General features: G+C 46.1%; 1 protein-coding gene across 3 annotated transcripts in view; it reads left to right on the forward strand.

Moving 5' to 3' along the window:
* The first annotated feature begins 1,275 nt into the window (after positions 1 to 1,275).
* Positions 1,276 to 14,745, forward strand: part of CPEB1 (cytoplasmic polyadenylation element binding protein 1) — a 101,541-nt gene continuing 88,071 nt past the window's right edge. The window contains exon 1 of one of the 3 annotated variants that reach the window (XM_076004712.1): positions 1,276 to 1,513. The gene's annotated coding sequence lies outside the window, so the exon portion shown is untranslated. The remainder of the gene's footprint in view (positions 1,514 to 14,745) is intronic. The other 2 variants (XM_076004713.1, XM_076004714.1) reach the window with 2 other exon arrangements.

A 14,745-nucleotide genomic window follows, 5' to 3' on the forward strand; every position in this document is an offset into this window, starting at 1 on the left:
AAGCAGCAGAAATTTCTGTTTAAGTCACTTGAAAGATGCTTTAATTTTCTTGTGGCTGGGAACTTTGAAATATGAAAATGCTGTTAGACATGTTTCCTTGGGCACTAATCCAGGTTTCAGATTCTTATCTTGCTCAACTTTGGGGTCAGAGAGAAAGAAAGGATGTCAGGGATCACAAACCAGCTGCTAGTGAGCTGCATGGGGTCCCTGGACATGCTGGGCTTAGCTCTTTCAATTTGAATTAATAACCAAATTTACAATTCACATTAAAGATTTAACTATTTTTTAAAACTGTATTTCCAGATTTTCTTGAAAGATCTGGCTGGGCTGGGACCTCATTCCCACATGGTGCTGGTCAGCTAACCGCCCTTTTAGGTGTGCCTTGGGCCTTCAGTGCTCTTACCCAGCCTCACTTGGCTCCTGTGCTGTAGGCATTTGGGTGTGGCCCCCCCTGGAAGGACAAGCAAGACGCACCACTTCAGAGCAGCCGTCCTAGGCTGCTTGTGGGCCAGGGCGAGGCATGGGGAGGGCTCTGCAGGAAGGTCCCAGTAAAGCTGCTCCTGCCTTGCCCCTGCAGTCATCACCCTGTGGGCCCAAGACTTCAACCATCCAAAGGAGCTCCCGTATGTAGACCTATGGGTGTATGGGGACTGGCCAACACTCACTGTTCTTCAGCCCCCTGGGAGACTTCTACCCTGGCATCTGTCCTCGCCCTCACCACCTTCCCCCCACTAATCCTTCTGACACACTAGGTGACACCTTCGACTTCCTCTTTTTGCCTCACCTCAGGCAGAAACCTAGTTACCTGCTCCTCCCCTTAGCCACGAGATCAGGCCAGCCCCACCAGCCCGCCAGGAAGGCGGCAGCCTCAATTGCCAGGACGCCTTGAGCATAGTAAGTGCTTAATAAATAGTGGTATGATGATGAGGTGACACGTGCAACACACTCAGTAATGCTCTATAAACTCTCGTCCCTTTCCTCCCCACTCCAGGCCCTGGTTTTCTCCCTTTTTCTGTACAACCTCTATCAAGTCTCCAGTAATACCTAAAAAGAGACCTGACAACAACCACCAGCTCCTTTTACAATTCTTTTGGAAGTTTCCCCACTGTTTGCTGAATAGAGGTCCTTTACAACCGGGCCCAGGCTTCCCTCCTGCGGTACCAGCACGCATCGTCCCCGGTCCCCAGATCCAGCCGCTCAGCTCGGTCCTCCCTCTCCGCCTTCGCTGGGTGTCCCCGCCTGGAATGCCATCTCCGCCTCCGCGCCGGCCGGGGCTTCCGGTCCGCTGCCGTTCCAGCTGCCCCGAGAGCCTCTCCCGACAACAGCCCGGCACACGGTGGTCTCTCTCGCCCATGTCCCGCCCTGTCCCTTCTCTGTGAAATTTCTTATCTCGGTCTGACAGAAACGTGAGAAGCACTTTCCCCAGGGGGTGGGGTCCTGATAGCTTTGGAACTTTCTGGAATCCTCAGGCGCCCGCGGCCCCCTCTCCTGCACACGGAGCATCCGGTCTACAGTGAGTACGCCACCTGCAGCCTGGGCTGAGGTGCGAGCGCAGGGGCGCGGGGCTGGCGCCCACACTGGAGCGGTAACTGGGCGGGCAGCAGCGCGGGCACAGGGTCGGCACAGCGCATCGCTGCGCGTCGCGAGCGCTTGCGAACGGCGCGCCTCTTTCCTAAGGTGGAAACTGAGGCCGGTGGGAGCGTGACTTGGCCAGGGCCACTAGGTGAGTGGCGTGCTCGGGCTCGGGCCTTTGGCTCCCGGGGTGGGGGGGCCTTGGCCAGCAGCGGCTCCCGCGGCTGCAGAGCCCGCCCCCGTCTGGGGCCCCGCGCGCGGCTGCCGCTGGCGCTCGGCTCCGGGTGGGCGGCGGCGCCCGCGGCCCGGCCTGCGGGGGGAGGGGCGGGGCGGGGGCGAGGGCCCGGGCGGGGCGACACAGGTGCTTTGCATCCGGCCGGCGGGCGGCTCCGCGGAGCTTTATAAGCCGCCCGGGGTGCGGCGCGGCGTGCGGCTCGCTGCAAAAATAGCGCCCACGCGTGAGCGCGTCCTGGCCGCGCCGGCCCGCCGCCCGGTCCCTCAGTGCTGCAGGGCCACGCCGGGCCCATGGCGTTCCCGCTGGTAAGAGCCGCCCGCCAGCCTGGGCGGAGCTGGGCGGGGCCGCGTCCCGGCGCAGCTAACGGTCCGCGCGCAGTCTCGGCCGCCCTGCGGTCCCCTCCCCCGCCCCGTGCGCGCGAGTCCCGGGCGGGGCGCGGGTCACGTGCCCGCGGGCGTGGGGCCGCGTGGAGGGGTGCATGGCGAGGGGGGCAGGGAGCCTCCCCGTGACTCAGGGCCTTTGGGCTTAAAGGCGCCGCAACCCTGCGGGGGCGCCCGGTGGGGCCTCCACGCAACACAGGGACTCCTGGTGGCCTCTAGCGTATGTCCAGACCGGAGCCGGACGGACGGAAGGGAGCCCCGGCGCCCCAACACGGCCTTCTGTCACGGCCGTCGCACGTGAGATCCGAAGCCTCCCGCACTGGTTAGCTCACGCCGGGTGCCGAGTCTCGTTCGCGCCCCGCGGGGGCGGGGCGGAGCCGGGCTGCCGACGGCGTAGACCCCCGCGCTGATGCGGAGAGCGCACGACGGCAGCGGGCGCGGCCCCTTTAAGGCGGAGGGATCGAGCCCCTCGTGCTACCACGGGCTTCCCCAGCCCGGGAGATCACGTGGCTTCACACCTTTGAGTGGCGCTGGCGTCCCCGGGGCGGGTTGGCCAGGTAGGGTGCGCGAGGGTGGCCGGCAAGGCTTCGAGCCCGGGAGCCTCGCGGGTCTGGATGCTTTGAGGTGGGTCCTGCGGACGTGGGCGGGGGAGGGGACACAGGCAGGCCTCGGAGATGGCCCCAGACCGTGCTCCTCTCCGCCCTGTGGCCTCGCGAGAGGTGTGCGTGTGGCCTCAGCGTTCCAGTCATCCTTTTCAGTCAGGGACAAGGCCAGGTGCCCAGCTCCGGTGGGAGGTCGGTGGCCTTCAGCTTCGGCCTCGGGTTTGGCGGAGCAGTGGCCTGAGCGGGCTGGTCTCTTCGCTTGACGAGCCAGCTGGTTACGAAGGCTGTGCCTGCCTGGAGTCTCCAGGGAGGGTGGGGACTCAGAAGAGGGTCCTCACCTTCGCTGGTCCCACTTGGCAGCATTCCCCGGGCCTTTCCGCCTCGTGGGTTTCTCTGAGGTCAAGTCGACCATGGCTCTGTGGCTTCCTTCCTAGAGGCCCTGCAAGGCCAGAGTCTCTGTAAGTGGCCCGCGCGCCCAGGGAGTGAGAACTACCTAGCAAACCTCTGGTACGGTCGCGTGCTTCAGGGTTCGGCGGCTCCGTGCGGGCCTTGCTCCTTTGCACGGTGCTCTCGGATGGGATCACTGAGGTGGGAAAAGTCGGCAGTACAGAAGATGCCAAGTCAGCTCTGAGAAGCCGCGGCTGTCTGCTGCGGGGCCGGGGGTGGGGGGGTGGGGGGAGGCCGTTTCCCTCCGCCCCTAGGTCTCCGGGCTGGGCTCCGATTAATAACGCTGCATTTCTCTGGCAACTGCTTGCTTTGGTCTCCCTGGCTACCGCTCTCCCTCCCGGTTCGCTCCTGGCACCTGTGTAAACGACTGGTCTGCGTCATTTCTCCTTTTGGTGGGAAGGGGCAAATGGGTCGGATTTGGTTCTCTGGAAGACACAGATGTGCCACCTGTCTTTTTTGTGCCAGCTGGAAGGGTGTTTCTTGGGGATAGTTTGTACCCTTAGGTTCAGGTTTTTCTAGAATCTAGGGACACACCCTGGGTTAAAAAATTAAAAATGAATTGAAACAGGCAGAACAAAACCTTGGAAACCTCAAGCTGGTGATTGTTTTCCTGGTTTGTTTCCCCCATAGGTAGAAAAGGAGAGGAAGTTCTGCTTCTGGAGCTCAGTGGGGTTCTGGGCTGTCAAGAGCCCCTAAGGACCCTAATGTTCAGGGCTCACCACCAGTCTTTTATTGTGAACTATAATCCCAGCGCACGGTGCTGTAGAGTTGGTGTTTGTTTTTTTTTTCCCGGTCACGGTGCTTTAAACTTGGGTAGCCTGGCAGTGGATGCCTAGTTCATAGAAATAGGATGTGGAAGTTGACTACCCTGGATGTAAGTCAGTCTTTGTAGTGTAAAAATACTTGCCTTCCCCTCTCCAAACTGTTGTCTTATAAACTGCTTCCTGCCTAGGCTCCCGTGTGTGGGAGGCAAGCTGTGCCAGCCTGTGCAGCAAATAAAAGGTTAGAGAGCTGATGCATGTGGAGAATGATCCTGGAAATACTTGCAGTCTGACTTAGGCCATAGGCATTTGATACAGGAATAGTTCTGTGGGCATTTCTTTCACTGTGGTACACAAACCAGCGTCCATGAGGCAGAAAATGGAGGAAGATGATAAAGTAGTAAGACTCTAGGCTCAGCACCAAACTTGTTAAGGAGTGACCTAATGGTAATAGCTGCCTTAATCAGCATTTTCACTGGGCACAAGCTGTTAATTTTGTTGTTAATCGTTAAAATGAGTTGCAAACCCAAACCCTGCAGGGGCTTGAGGTAACACAAATGATTAAAGAAAAAGGAAGGGAAATGGCGCCTGCCGAACTGAACTACGGAGTATATGCTTTTCTAAAGGGAGCAGCTACCAGATGATGGTTGCCAAGCAAAAATGTGGGCCCAGAGTTGATGGATCTTTGACTTTTTCTCTAGTTAGGCAGGCAATCTCTATTTTGATGAATTCCCTGACTTTTAAATGTGGCAGGTAACAAACTTTAAACCTTGCATGGACCAAATGTAACATGTCTAATGTTGTATTTGAGGTGAGGCCTAGTTTAGGATCTGTCTTAAGACATCCCTGTTGGATTTCCACCCTATTTTTCACGTGAGGAAACAGTCTCAGAAATCAAGTCACAAGGCTAGTAAGTGATGGAATTGAGTGTGAACCCAGGCCTTTCTGGTGCTGTAGCCCATCCTATTACATTATGTGTACTGTGGTATGTCAGAGGATCCAAGGGGTCATTGGTGGTATACATTGTAGAAAAAAGGTAGTAGTCTGATCATATTTACGGGCAAGGAACCTTAACTACATTGGTGGGAACCTCTGTTGTAGAACTTAGCGTGGGTCTTCTGAAGATTATTACAGCAGTGCTTGATATCAGGAGGAATGTGCTGTGTCTATCATTCCATGATGCGTGTCAGAGCAGTTAGTTGATCCTGAGAGAGCCAGAGGTTTGGAGAAAGCAGGCTCCTCCCACTGTGGGAATGACTCTTCCAACCCTCTGCGCAAAAGACTCCTTTTTCAGAACAGTTACAATTTCCATAAGTTTTTCCTTCTCAGGCAAGTCAATTTTGAAATTATATAATTGTTTATGACCTATACAAGTAAAATGGAGCTTACTAGAATTCCCACAGTTATGTCTCTGAGATTTCCAGGAAGAATTAATAAAAGCTTTTCATCAGTAAGTAGTAGAATCATCTGGGGTGAACTTCTAGGGCATAATAAAATGGCCCTGGCCCAGGAATGAGGGGATAGGGTTTCAGTTCTGGGTAAAACTTGGAATCCTGGCATTATATACAATCATAATAGCGGATGTAAAGCAGTATGTACTTATTCTTCTTGTCTTCTTGTCTTGTCTTGTCTTATTCTTGTGATTTAAAGCAGTAAAGAGCATTATTCAGAGCTTTTGTGAAGGGTTTGTTTTGTTTTTTGTTTTCTTGTGAGAATGAAACTCAGATACAAGCTTGATAGCTTTCTTACCCGGGTCCTGTAAAGGTTTTGGAGAGATGGAATCTTTAAAATGTTACTAGTTCCTAACAGTTTCTTTAGCAACCAAACACTCCGCTATGAGTTCAGTTTGCAGATTTTGCGGGTGTGTGTGTGTGTGTGTGTGTGTGTGTGTGTTTAGGGGGGGGAATGGGGAAGGATAGAGGTGATTAAATAGCTCTCTGCTGATATTTTTGTATTTATATGCTAGGTTTCGTCTGTGCAAGCTTTCTCATTCATTGGTTTTAGGTCCCTGAACTAAATGATCAAATCTTAAAATTATGTTTGGTTAAGGGGTGAATTAATTAGTGGGATTGGATTTCTGGATTTAAAGTTTGGGACTGGAGTATATACCAAACTGGGATATTAATGTTTAGACTCTTGCTGCTTCTACTACTAACTCTGAAGAGTTAACTAACTCATGGAATCAAATAGCAAATTATTTTCTCTGCTATGGAAAAGCTGTGGTAATCTCATCCAGTTCTGCAAATCTGCATTTCCTAGACAGTGTATATACTGTAGTGATTCTGGAGAGAATTTGCCAGAAAGCCCCTGGAACATAGGGATAAGAAGGGGATTGGACCTAGAGGTTGAGGTCAAAGAGGTTACGTAAAGAATTTTGTTTCTGTTGTTTGAACTAAAACCAAGAAGCACTGATTGCTCCCTTTCAATGTTTCTTAAGCTTTTTGGATACTACAAACTCTGCGTCTTTTGCCCTCCACATTGTAGCTCTAGAAATGCCCTTGTGTTTTTTCCTGCCATTGTTGCAGCCTTTTTAAAATTAAATCTGCTTGGGAGCATGGATTCCAAATGCTGAACGTTTTTGTGAAGATAGGATCCCCAAACAGGATATTTCTCAATTAGAGTAAACCGGCTGAAAAAATTGAGCTAAAAGGTATATGCTGTATGTAATATTTTATATTTTCCATAGGAATATTATCTAACTTGCTATAAAAAGTTAGTATCCAAATTTCAGAGTCTTAAATTCACATTGTAGTTGTAATTCCAGTGAGTTTTGTTGTTGAGCCTTAAAAAGACTCCTTTTAGGGATTATTTTGCTGTCTTAGTTTGTAATGTGTTTTTGAATAACATGAGTGTGGGAGGGATTCCTGACTCCATGGGGTTAAGGTTTGCTTTCAGTAGTTCAGGAGAACATTTAGGCATGGATAACGTTTGAATTCTACCTTTTATTATTATTATTTCTGTGTGGTGGAGCAGTCCTTTTAGATAGAAGTGAGTTAACACTCTTTGTTTTAACTTTTTTTTTTTTTTTTTTAAGGCGTTTCCCTTGAGGTAATTTGAGAATCCCCCAGAGGGCTGGTCTAAAGGTTGATTTATATGCTAAAACTGGGTCACAGTTGCAAGTAGCTGTTCATTCTGGGAGTAACTTGACTTAGTATTACTGGCTTCTTTCTTCCTGGCCAAAGTAATGTGCTACTATAAGTAGCATCCTGACTGATACAGTGCCACTGCCTACAGTCCCCTTTGATAAAGGTGTGGGGAGTAGCTGTCCTCTGCTGGAAGGAGAGCAGTTGCCTTGAAGGGCAGGTTAGGGGTTTTTTTGTGTTTTGACAGAACACTTAATCTCTCACTACTTAACACCTGTGCTTTCTGGCTTTGTGCTCCTGGGTTCTGGCTCTGATACCATCTGTCTGTCTCCTGAGTCAGCCCTTTCTCCTGAGACCTTTTTTTAAAACTGTAATCTTGGAATTGTTTTGAAGCTCAAAAGGTGTTAGAGACCTGTCTCCCAGGGATAACTTGGAGTTAATATTAAACCCAGGTTATAATCTGACTCCCTTTTTTCATGGACAGGGAGAATTAATCTTAGAATGAAAAGTGATTATTCTGATTTTACAGTGAATGAATGATAGAGCCAGAACTGGAATCCAGGTTTTCTCATTTCTAGACTAGTGCTGTTTCTAGAATTCATACGCCTTGACCTCTGCTATCTTGGTCTCTGATTATCTTATATTACTTAAAATTTCCACTTGGTTCATAAGACTATGGCTTCTTATTTCTCTTTTCCTATCTGACCAGTCTTTCTTGTCTTGGTACTTGCGGGCTTCTTTTTCCCCCTGAGTGCACATTTTTTACAGTTCAGTCTGTTGGATCATTCTTGTCTCCTTATTTAGGGGCCCATGTATTCCTATAGAAGTACCAGTTCTCTATGTGTCCAAGTTTCAGGGTGAGCTCTTTAGCCTTGGTGGTTCTGAAGATCTGTATTTCTGTATGCATATATCTAACTGAGGCATGTTAAACCCAACAGGTCTAAAAACAGAACTGATTTTCTTTCCTTTCCTTTCCTCATCTCCTGGGGCTAATCCAGTTTTACCCCTACCACCCAATTTAATGGTATCCTCTTGGGGGTAAGAACTATAGGTGGGTAGGTTGTTTGTTTTATCATTAGAGGCCCCAATACAAAAGGATGCTCAGTAAGTACATACTTGGAGCTTTTCTTTGGAAACCTTTCCCCAATTTCTGTAACTGTAAAACCTTGATGTGATCCCAAGTTTGTGTCTTCTTTGGCCCCTGTATCCTTTCCTTCCTTTTCCATTCCCATTGATAGTTCACTAGATCAGGTCTCCCTAGGGTGAATATTTTCAATTCACTTTTCCACTATCATTAATTGTTCTTGCCTTCTCACATCCTTCACCGTGTGGAACTCTGCCTCACTAGTGTTCTCATCGCTCCCCAGACATATCCCCCTGATCCTTAGTCATTGGATCTTGGTGGATTATTGTATCTCCTATGCTGGATGGTGAACTTCGGTGAGAGAGCCTTTTCCTGGATCCTTCCTATTCCCCTCTGCACCCCACCAATGAGTTCAAGATAAATATTCACTCACCAGTTCTTCCTCTTCTCAGTGTCAAAGCTCTCAGCCATGCAAAGCCATTTCAGGATTTGGGGTTTTAAGTTTGGACCAAAGACAATTTTCACATGAACAAAAACCAAAGAACTCATGAATAATATTATCTGATCCTTGGAAATCCAAAGATGACAACTGTATTTATCTTTTTTTGTTGTTGTCATGTGCCAGGGGCCACTCTGGGTAGGTAAGAAACAAGAGGGTAAAGTCCCAGCTCCCAAAGAGTTAATAGTCTGATAGGAACACAAGCACATATATAAGTTATATACTGTATTGTAAGCCCATCAATAAAATATATGCATAGATAACATGGGTAGTAGGCAGATAAAAGATTAAAAGAGTTGAGGCATGGTGACTCCCACGACTGCGACTGTAATCCTAGCACTCCGGGAGGCCAGGGAGGGAGGATCGCTTGAGCTCAGGAGTTTGAGACTAGCCTGAGCAAGTGCAAGACCTCGTCCCTACAAAAAATAGAAAAGTTAGCTGGGCGTCGTGGTGCATGCCTGTAGTCCCAGGTACTTGGGAGGATCACTTGAGCCCAGGAGTTTGAGGTTGCTGTGAACTATGATCACTGCACTCTAGCTTGGGCAACAGTGAGACTTTGTCTCCAGAAAAAAAATATTAAAAGGCTTTGCCAAAACAGGCATTATAGGGGATGCAGAGGTTATTGTAGGCAAAAGGAACATGTACAAAGACACGAGGTATGAAACACTGGACTATTTTGAGATAACTGGAAGGTATAATATGATTAGGATTTTAAGTTCAAAAGGGGCACTGTCCTTTGATCTAGCAATTGTACTTACGTTCCTGTATGCAAGAGAAATGAGTACGTGACTCATTTCTCTATGACTAGAGAATACACAAGAATATTCACAGCAGTTTTATTCCTCATACTCAAAATCGGAAGAAAAAACCTAGTGCCCATTCTGTCAGCAGTCCTTAAGATGGTACCCAAATTAGATGATTCCCTGGGAGGATACACAAGAGTCAGCAGATAGTTATACTCATGCTCAAGATTACAACTAAAGGATTTCGAGAAAAAACATCAAAGGGAAAAGGTGTTTGGGGCAAAGTTCAGTAAAAGCTTCCATGGGTCCTCTCCCAGGGCAAGTTATACACAGTTTAATTCCCCTACAACTGACAACACACATAAAATGTTGCCAGCAAGCAAAGTTTGTTAGAAATTTGGCACCTGGAGTGTTTTGTTTGTATTTAAGGGCTGGTTAAATAGGCAGCCTCTGCCTGGAATGTACCAAAACTCCAAACTCCAGGAGGAGAGCAGGTACTTGGCATAAACCGTATTATTTGTTCAGTTTAGGTATAGTAAGTCACATTGACCAGTGCTGGGAATGGTGGGAACTCAAATCTCCAAGTTCCTAGATGGCAGCCAAAAGACAGCAGTCAGACCTGCTATTTTAACTCTTTTGTACACCGGTAAGCAGGAATGTGAATAAATAAATACACTGTGATATAGCCACATCCATAATGTAGTACTAGACAGTAATAAACTACTGTACTACACTACAACATGTAGAAATCTCTAAGTGAAAAAATTCCAGACTCAAAAACATACCCACGTGATTCCATTTATAAGAGGTTCAAAAATAGGTAAAACTAATTGGTAACACCAGGAGTCTGAATAGTGAACTATGTGGTGGGGAGGGAGGCATAGACAGTGGGAAAGGGCACAGGGGAACATTATAGTGTGCAGGGGATGTTCTTTATCTTGATGTGTGTGCTGGTGACTCAAGTATATACAAATAAGTGAATATTGATCAAGTTACACACTTGTAACTAGTGCCTTTTACTGTGTTATCCCTCAGTTAAAGTAGTAGACTAATAATAGAGGTCTAATATGGCCACTAGACTATGCAGTGGCCACTAGACTACACTAGACTATGAAGGGCCTTATATGCTGTCTATAAGAGCTTGGCCTTTATTTTGTGGCAGCAGTTTTCAAAGCTAGGTCTGTGGACCCCTTGTGATCCCCAGAGCTGTTTAAGAGATTCACAATTAGACTATTTTCATAATTTTAAGACAACATCAGTTGATTCTGCCTACCACCACCTTGTCGACATTTGCACTGATGGTGCAAAAGCAGCAGGGGTGGATAAAACCACTGGCACCTTAAATCAGGGCAATGACATTAAACTGTTGTAGCAGTCATCGTATTCTTCATGCGGCATGTTGCCAGAAAAAGTCAGTTTCACTTATGAATGTCCTTGAGGAAGCAGTAAAAATTAATTTCATTAAATCTCAGCCCTTGAGTATATGTCTTTAATATTGTGTGACAAATGAAATGTCAGTGTAAAGTACTTTTGCTTCATATCCAGTGCAGTGACTGCCTCAAGGAAAGGTATATGACTGAGTTTCAAGAAGAATATTTTTTTGTGAAACACTCTTTTTTTAATAGAACAGCTGACAAATAGGTTATTCAACTTTGGGCATTTGATAGACATTTTCTTGAAAATGAACAAAGCAAACCAGTCACTTCATAACAAATAACTGATAATATTTGTTGCTAATTATACAATTTGAGCTCTGAAGAAGAAAGAATTTTGGAATACCTTTATCTGCTACCACAGAGCTTGATACCTTCCCCAGTACTCAGACTCCTGATGAGATTGGTGGTGCTATCCCAGTGTGTCCACAATGGGAATATTTGTATAACTCAGTGAACCAGTATTTGTAAAATGACTAACTCATGTTATAAAATCAGACATAGATAAAAGGTCTTTCGAAAATGGAGAAAGACTTGGGTGTTTTAATATAATAGCATATCAGGAGTATATCCATTTGGTTTCATAGTTCGAGTTGCTACCTCGAACTACCAAGTTGTTACCACTTGTTGAGAGTTTTGGTGTAGCATTAGAAGAATAGCCACAATTTTTGAAAAGGTTTATAAAATTTTCCTCCTTTTTCCATCTACATATTTTTCATAGACTTTATATACTTTCAGACTCGATTTTCTTCTTCAACCAAAACAACACATGGCAACAGATTAACTACAGACAGAAAGGAAACAGATTAGAATCAGATGGGAAAATCCAGCTATCTTTTATTAAACTACATGTTAAAGAGATTTGCAACAATGTCAAAGAATGCCACTTAATTTTTTTGTTTTGTTTTGGGGGCATGTATAGTGATTCGAGGCTATAATCCTAGCACTTTGGGAGGCCAAGGAGGGAGCATGGCTTGAGACCAGGAGTTTGAGACCAGCCTGAGAAATATAGTGAGACCCCATCTATACAAAATACTAAAAAATTAGCCAGACATGGTGGCATGCACCTGTGGTCTTAGCTATTTAGGAGGCCCATGCAGGAGGATCACTTGAACCCAGGAATTAGAGGTTACAGTGAACTATGATTGCACCACTGGACTCCAGCCTGGGTGATGGAGTGAGACCCTCTTAAATTTTTTTGTTTTGGAAAATTATTATTTGTGTTAATATGTAATGGGTTTATTTTTAAGTGATTAGTAAATACATTTACTTTTTAGTTTTAATTTCTAATGGGTAAATATTGATATGATCCACCTGCATGAAAGCTCTCAGTAGTAGTATTAAGGTCCTCAATAATGTTAAGAGAATCAAAGGAGGCCTGATACCAGCATGCTTGAGAACCACTGCCTGATGGAGTAGGTGATCAGGTTTGTGCTTTTCAAAGCTCTAATAGGAACATCCAAGGAGAAATAAAAACATCTTAAGAGGCTCAGGAAATTTCCCTAGGACTCGATAGGGCACAGTGAGCTTGGTTAAAAAGTCTTTCAGAGTTGCATATGTGGAATGGGAAGAAGCATCTGATGCCTGCCTTCAAGGATTAGAGAGCAGTGAGGGTGAGGCAGTAGGGACAGGACGGTTACTTTGTACAGAAGCCTGGTGGGGAAGCTGAGGAAAGACAGGCTGGCTACTGAAGGGAGCATAATAAGGTTAAGGAAAGGTCTACACATGGGAGAGAGCTGATCATGGTTACAAATAGAGGTGAGAGATGTGACAGGGATACCTGACAAAGAGGTCTTGAGGGTGTGAGAAAAGATGGACTCCAAGACTGTCCTTTGAATAGGAAGAAGGACACTCATTCAATAACTGGAAAAAAAGGATGGTAATAGAAGCTGTGTCAAAGGGAGGGGAGGGCAAGAGTAGGACATGTATGACCAATTGTCCAGAGCCTTTTAGTTGCTTTTGTTGCTCATGAGAATTTGACTGTCATTCACACATGACAGAGAGAAAGACATGCTTAGAGAGATTGAAAATCCTGGTCAAAAGCAGCCGGTTAATGGAGCACTGGGCCTCAAATTGAAATCCTAGACTCTAAACTCCCTCTTTCTTCTGTATCAGAGCAGCTTGAGAAACTCTGGAGAGAAGATGGAGCCCAGGTCAGGAAACAGCTCTGAGACAACTCTGGAGCCTTTGTTTTTTTGTTCATGTGGAATTGTCTCTTGTCCAAACTTAAAACCCCAAATCTTGTAATGTTTTGGCAGCTTTATCTCTCCTTTAGTCCTGGTGAAACCTCCTTGTCCAGCCATGTTGGACTGCTTCCCTTCCTTGAATTCACTGTTTTCTGAAGCCTCTCATTGCTTGTTCTCTGCCTATTGTACTCTTTCTCATGCCTGCTTATTGAAATTCTGCTTTTTATTTTCTAGCTTAGAAAGTCTGAATTGTGAAACCATTCTGGACACCTTGATTCATTCCTCTCTTCTCCTGTGGCATTTTGTGCTTTCCTGATCTCTACTTACCTAAGTTTTCTTTCTCCTACTTAAGTCTCTTGAGAGCAAGGATTATGTTTTATTTATCTCTAATCTCAACATCTAACCTAGCAGGTTTTCAGTATTTATGAAATAATATCCTATTGAACTATGTGAAATCGACATTTTGTTGGTTGAAAAACATTTCATATGGACCAACCAATCTAATAAATTTTTTTTAGTTTTTTGGGTTTTTTTGAGACAGGGTCTTTGTTACCCAGGCAGGAGTGCACTGGTGCAGTCATAGCTCATTGCAGCCTTGAACACCCGGGCTCAAGTGATCCTCCTGCCTCAGCCTCCAGAGTATCTAGGATTATAGGCATGTGCCACCACGCCCAGCTAACTTTTTTAAGTTTTGTAGAGACAAGATCTTGCTGTGTTACCCAGGTTAGTCTCGAACTCCTGGCCTCAAGTAATTCTGCTGCAGCCTCTCAAAGTGCTGGGATTACAGGTTTGAACCACTGTGCCCTGTCTGAATGACATTTTTCTAAATGAGTGTTGATATAAGGGCTCTTCAAAATTGTAGTAAATAGGCTGGGTGTGGTGGCTCACATCTGTATTCCCAGTGCTTTGGGAGGCAGAGGCAGGAGGATTGCTTGAGCCCAGGAGTTTGAGGCTGCAGTGAGCTGTGATATTGCCACTGCACTCCAGCCTGGGCAATAGAGTGAGAACCCGTCTCTTTAAAAAAAAATAGATTACAGTAAACAGTATACTCAAAATCCTGAGTTAAAATGCTATAAAGGTTTTGTTTATCTTCATTATTACTTAGTATAAAACTAATAGCAAATTACCAAAGTATAACTCAGTAGAACCAGTTCTTTGGGACATTTAATTATATTTCTGTTGCTCTGGTTTAATTTTAAAAAGTCTAGGGTGCAGTGGCTCACACCTGTTAATCCTGACAGTCTGGAAGGCCCACATGGGAATCGGATCGTTTGAGCCACAGAGTTTGAGACCAGCCTCAGCAAGAGAAAGACCCTATCTCTACAAAAAAAAAAAAGGAAAGAAAGAAAAATTAGCCTGCACTGTGGCATGCACCTGTAGTACCAGGCAGGAGGATCACTTGAGCCCGGGAGTGAGTTTGAGGTTGCAGTGAACTATGGTAATGCTACTGTACCCTAGCCAGATAACAGAGCAAGACTGTCTCACTCCCTGCCCCCCAAAAAGTCTAAACATTCAAGACCATTGCATTTAACTAAAATATCTGATTAAATGGAAAAAAACCTTATTTTCAGAAAAAATTTTAATGTAAACATATTTTTACAGGGGGTTCACTAAATTCTAATCCGTGGACTCTAGTTTTAAAACTGTCTGGAGGAGCAAACTGTGTGCCCTTCATACAAATCTTCCATCATCTCTCAACTAGCTTGTGATGAATCCATAG

This window comes from Microcebus murinus, chromosome 7 (genome assembly GCF_040939455.1).
Source record: "Microcebus murinus isolate Inina chromosome 7, M.murinus_Inina_mat1.0, whole genome shotgun sequence".
NCBI lineage: Eukaryota > Metazoa > Chordata > Mammalia > Primates > Cheirogaleidae > Microcebus > Microcebus murinus.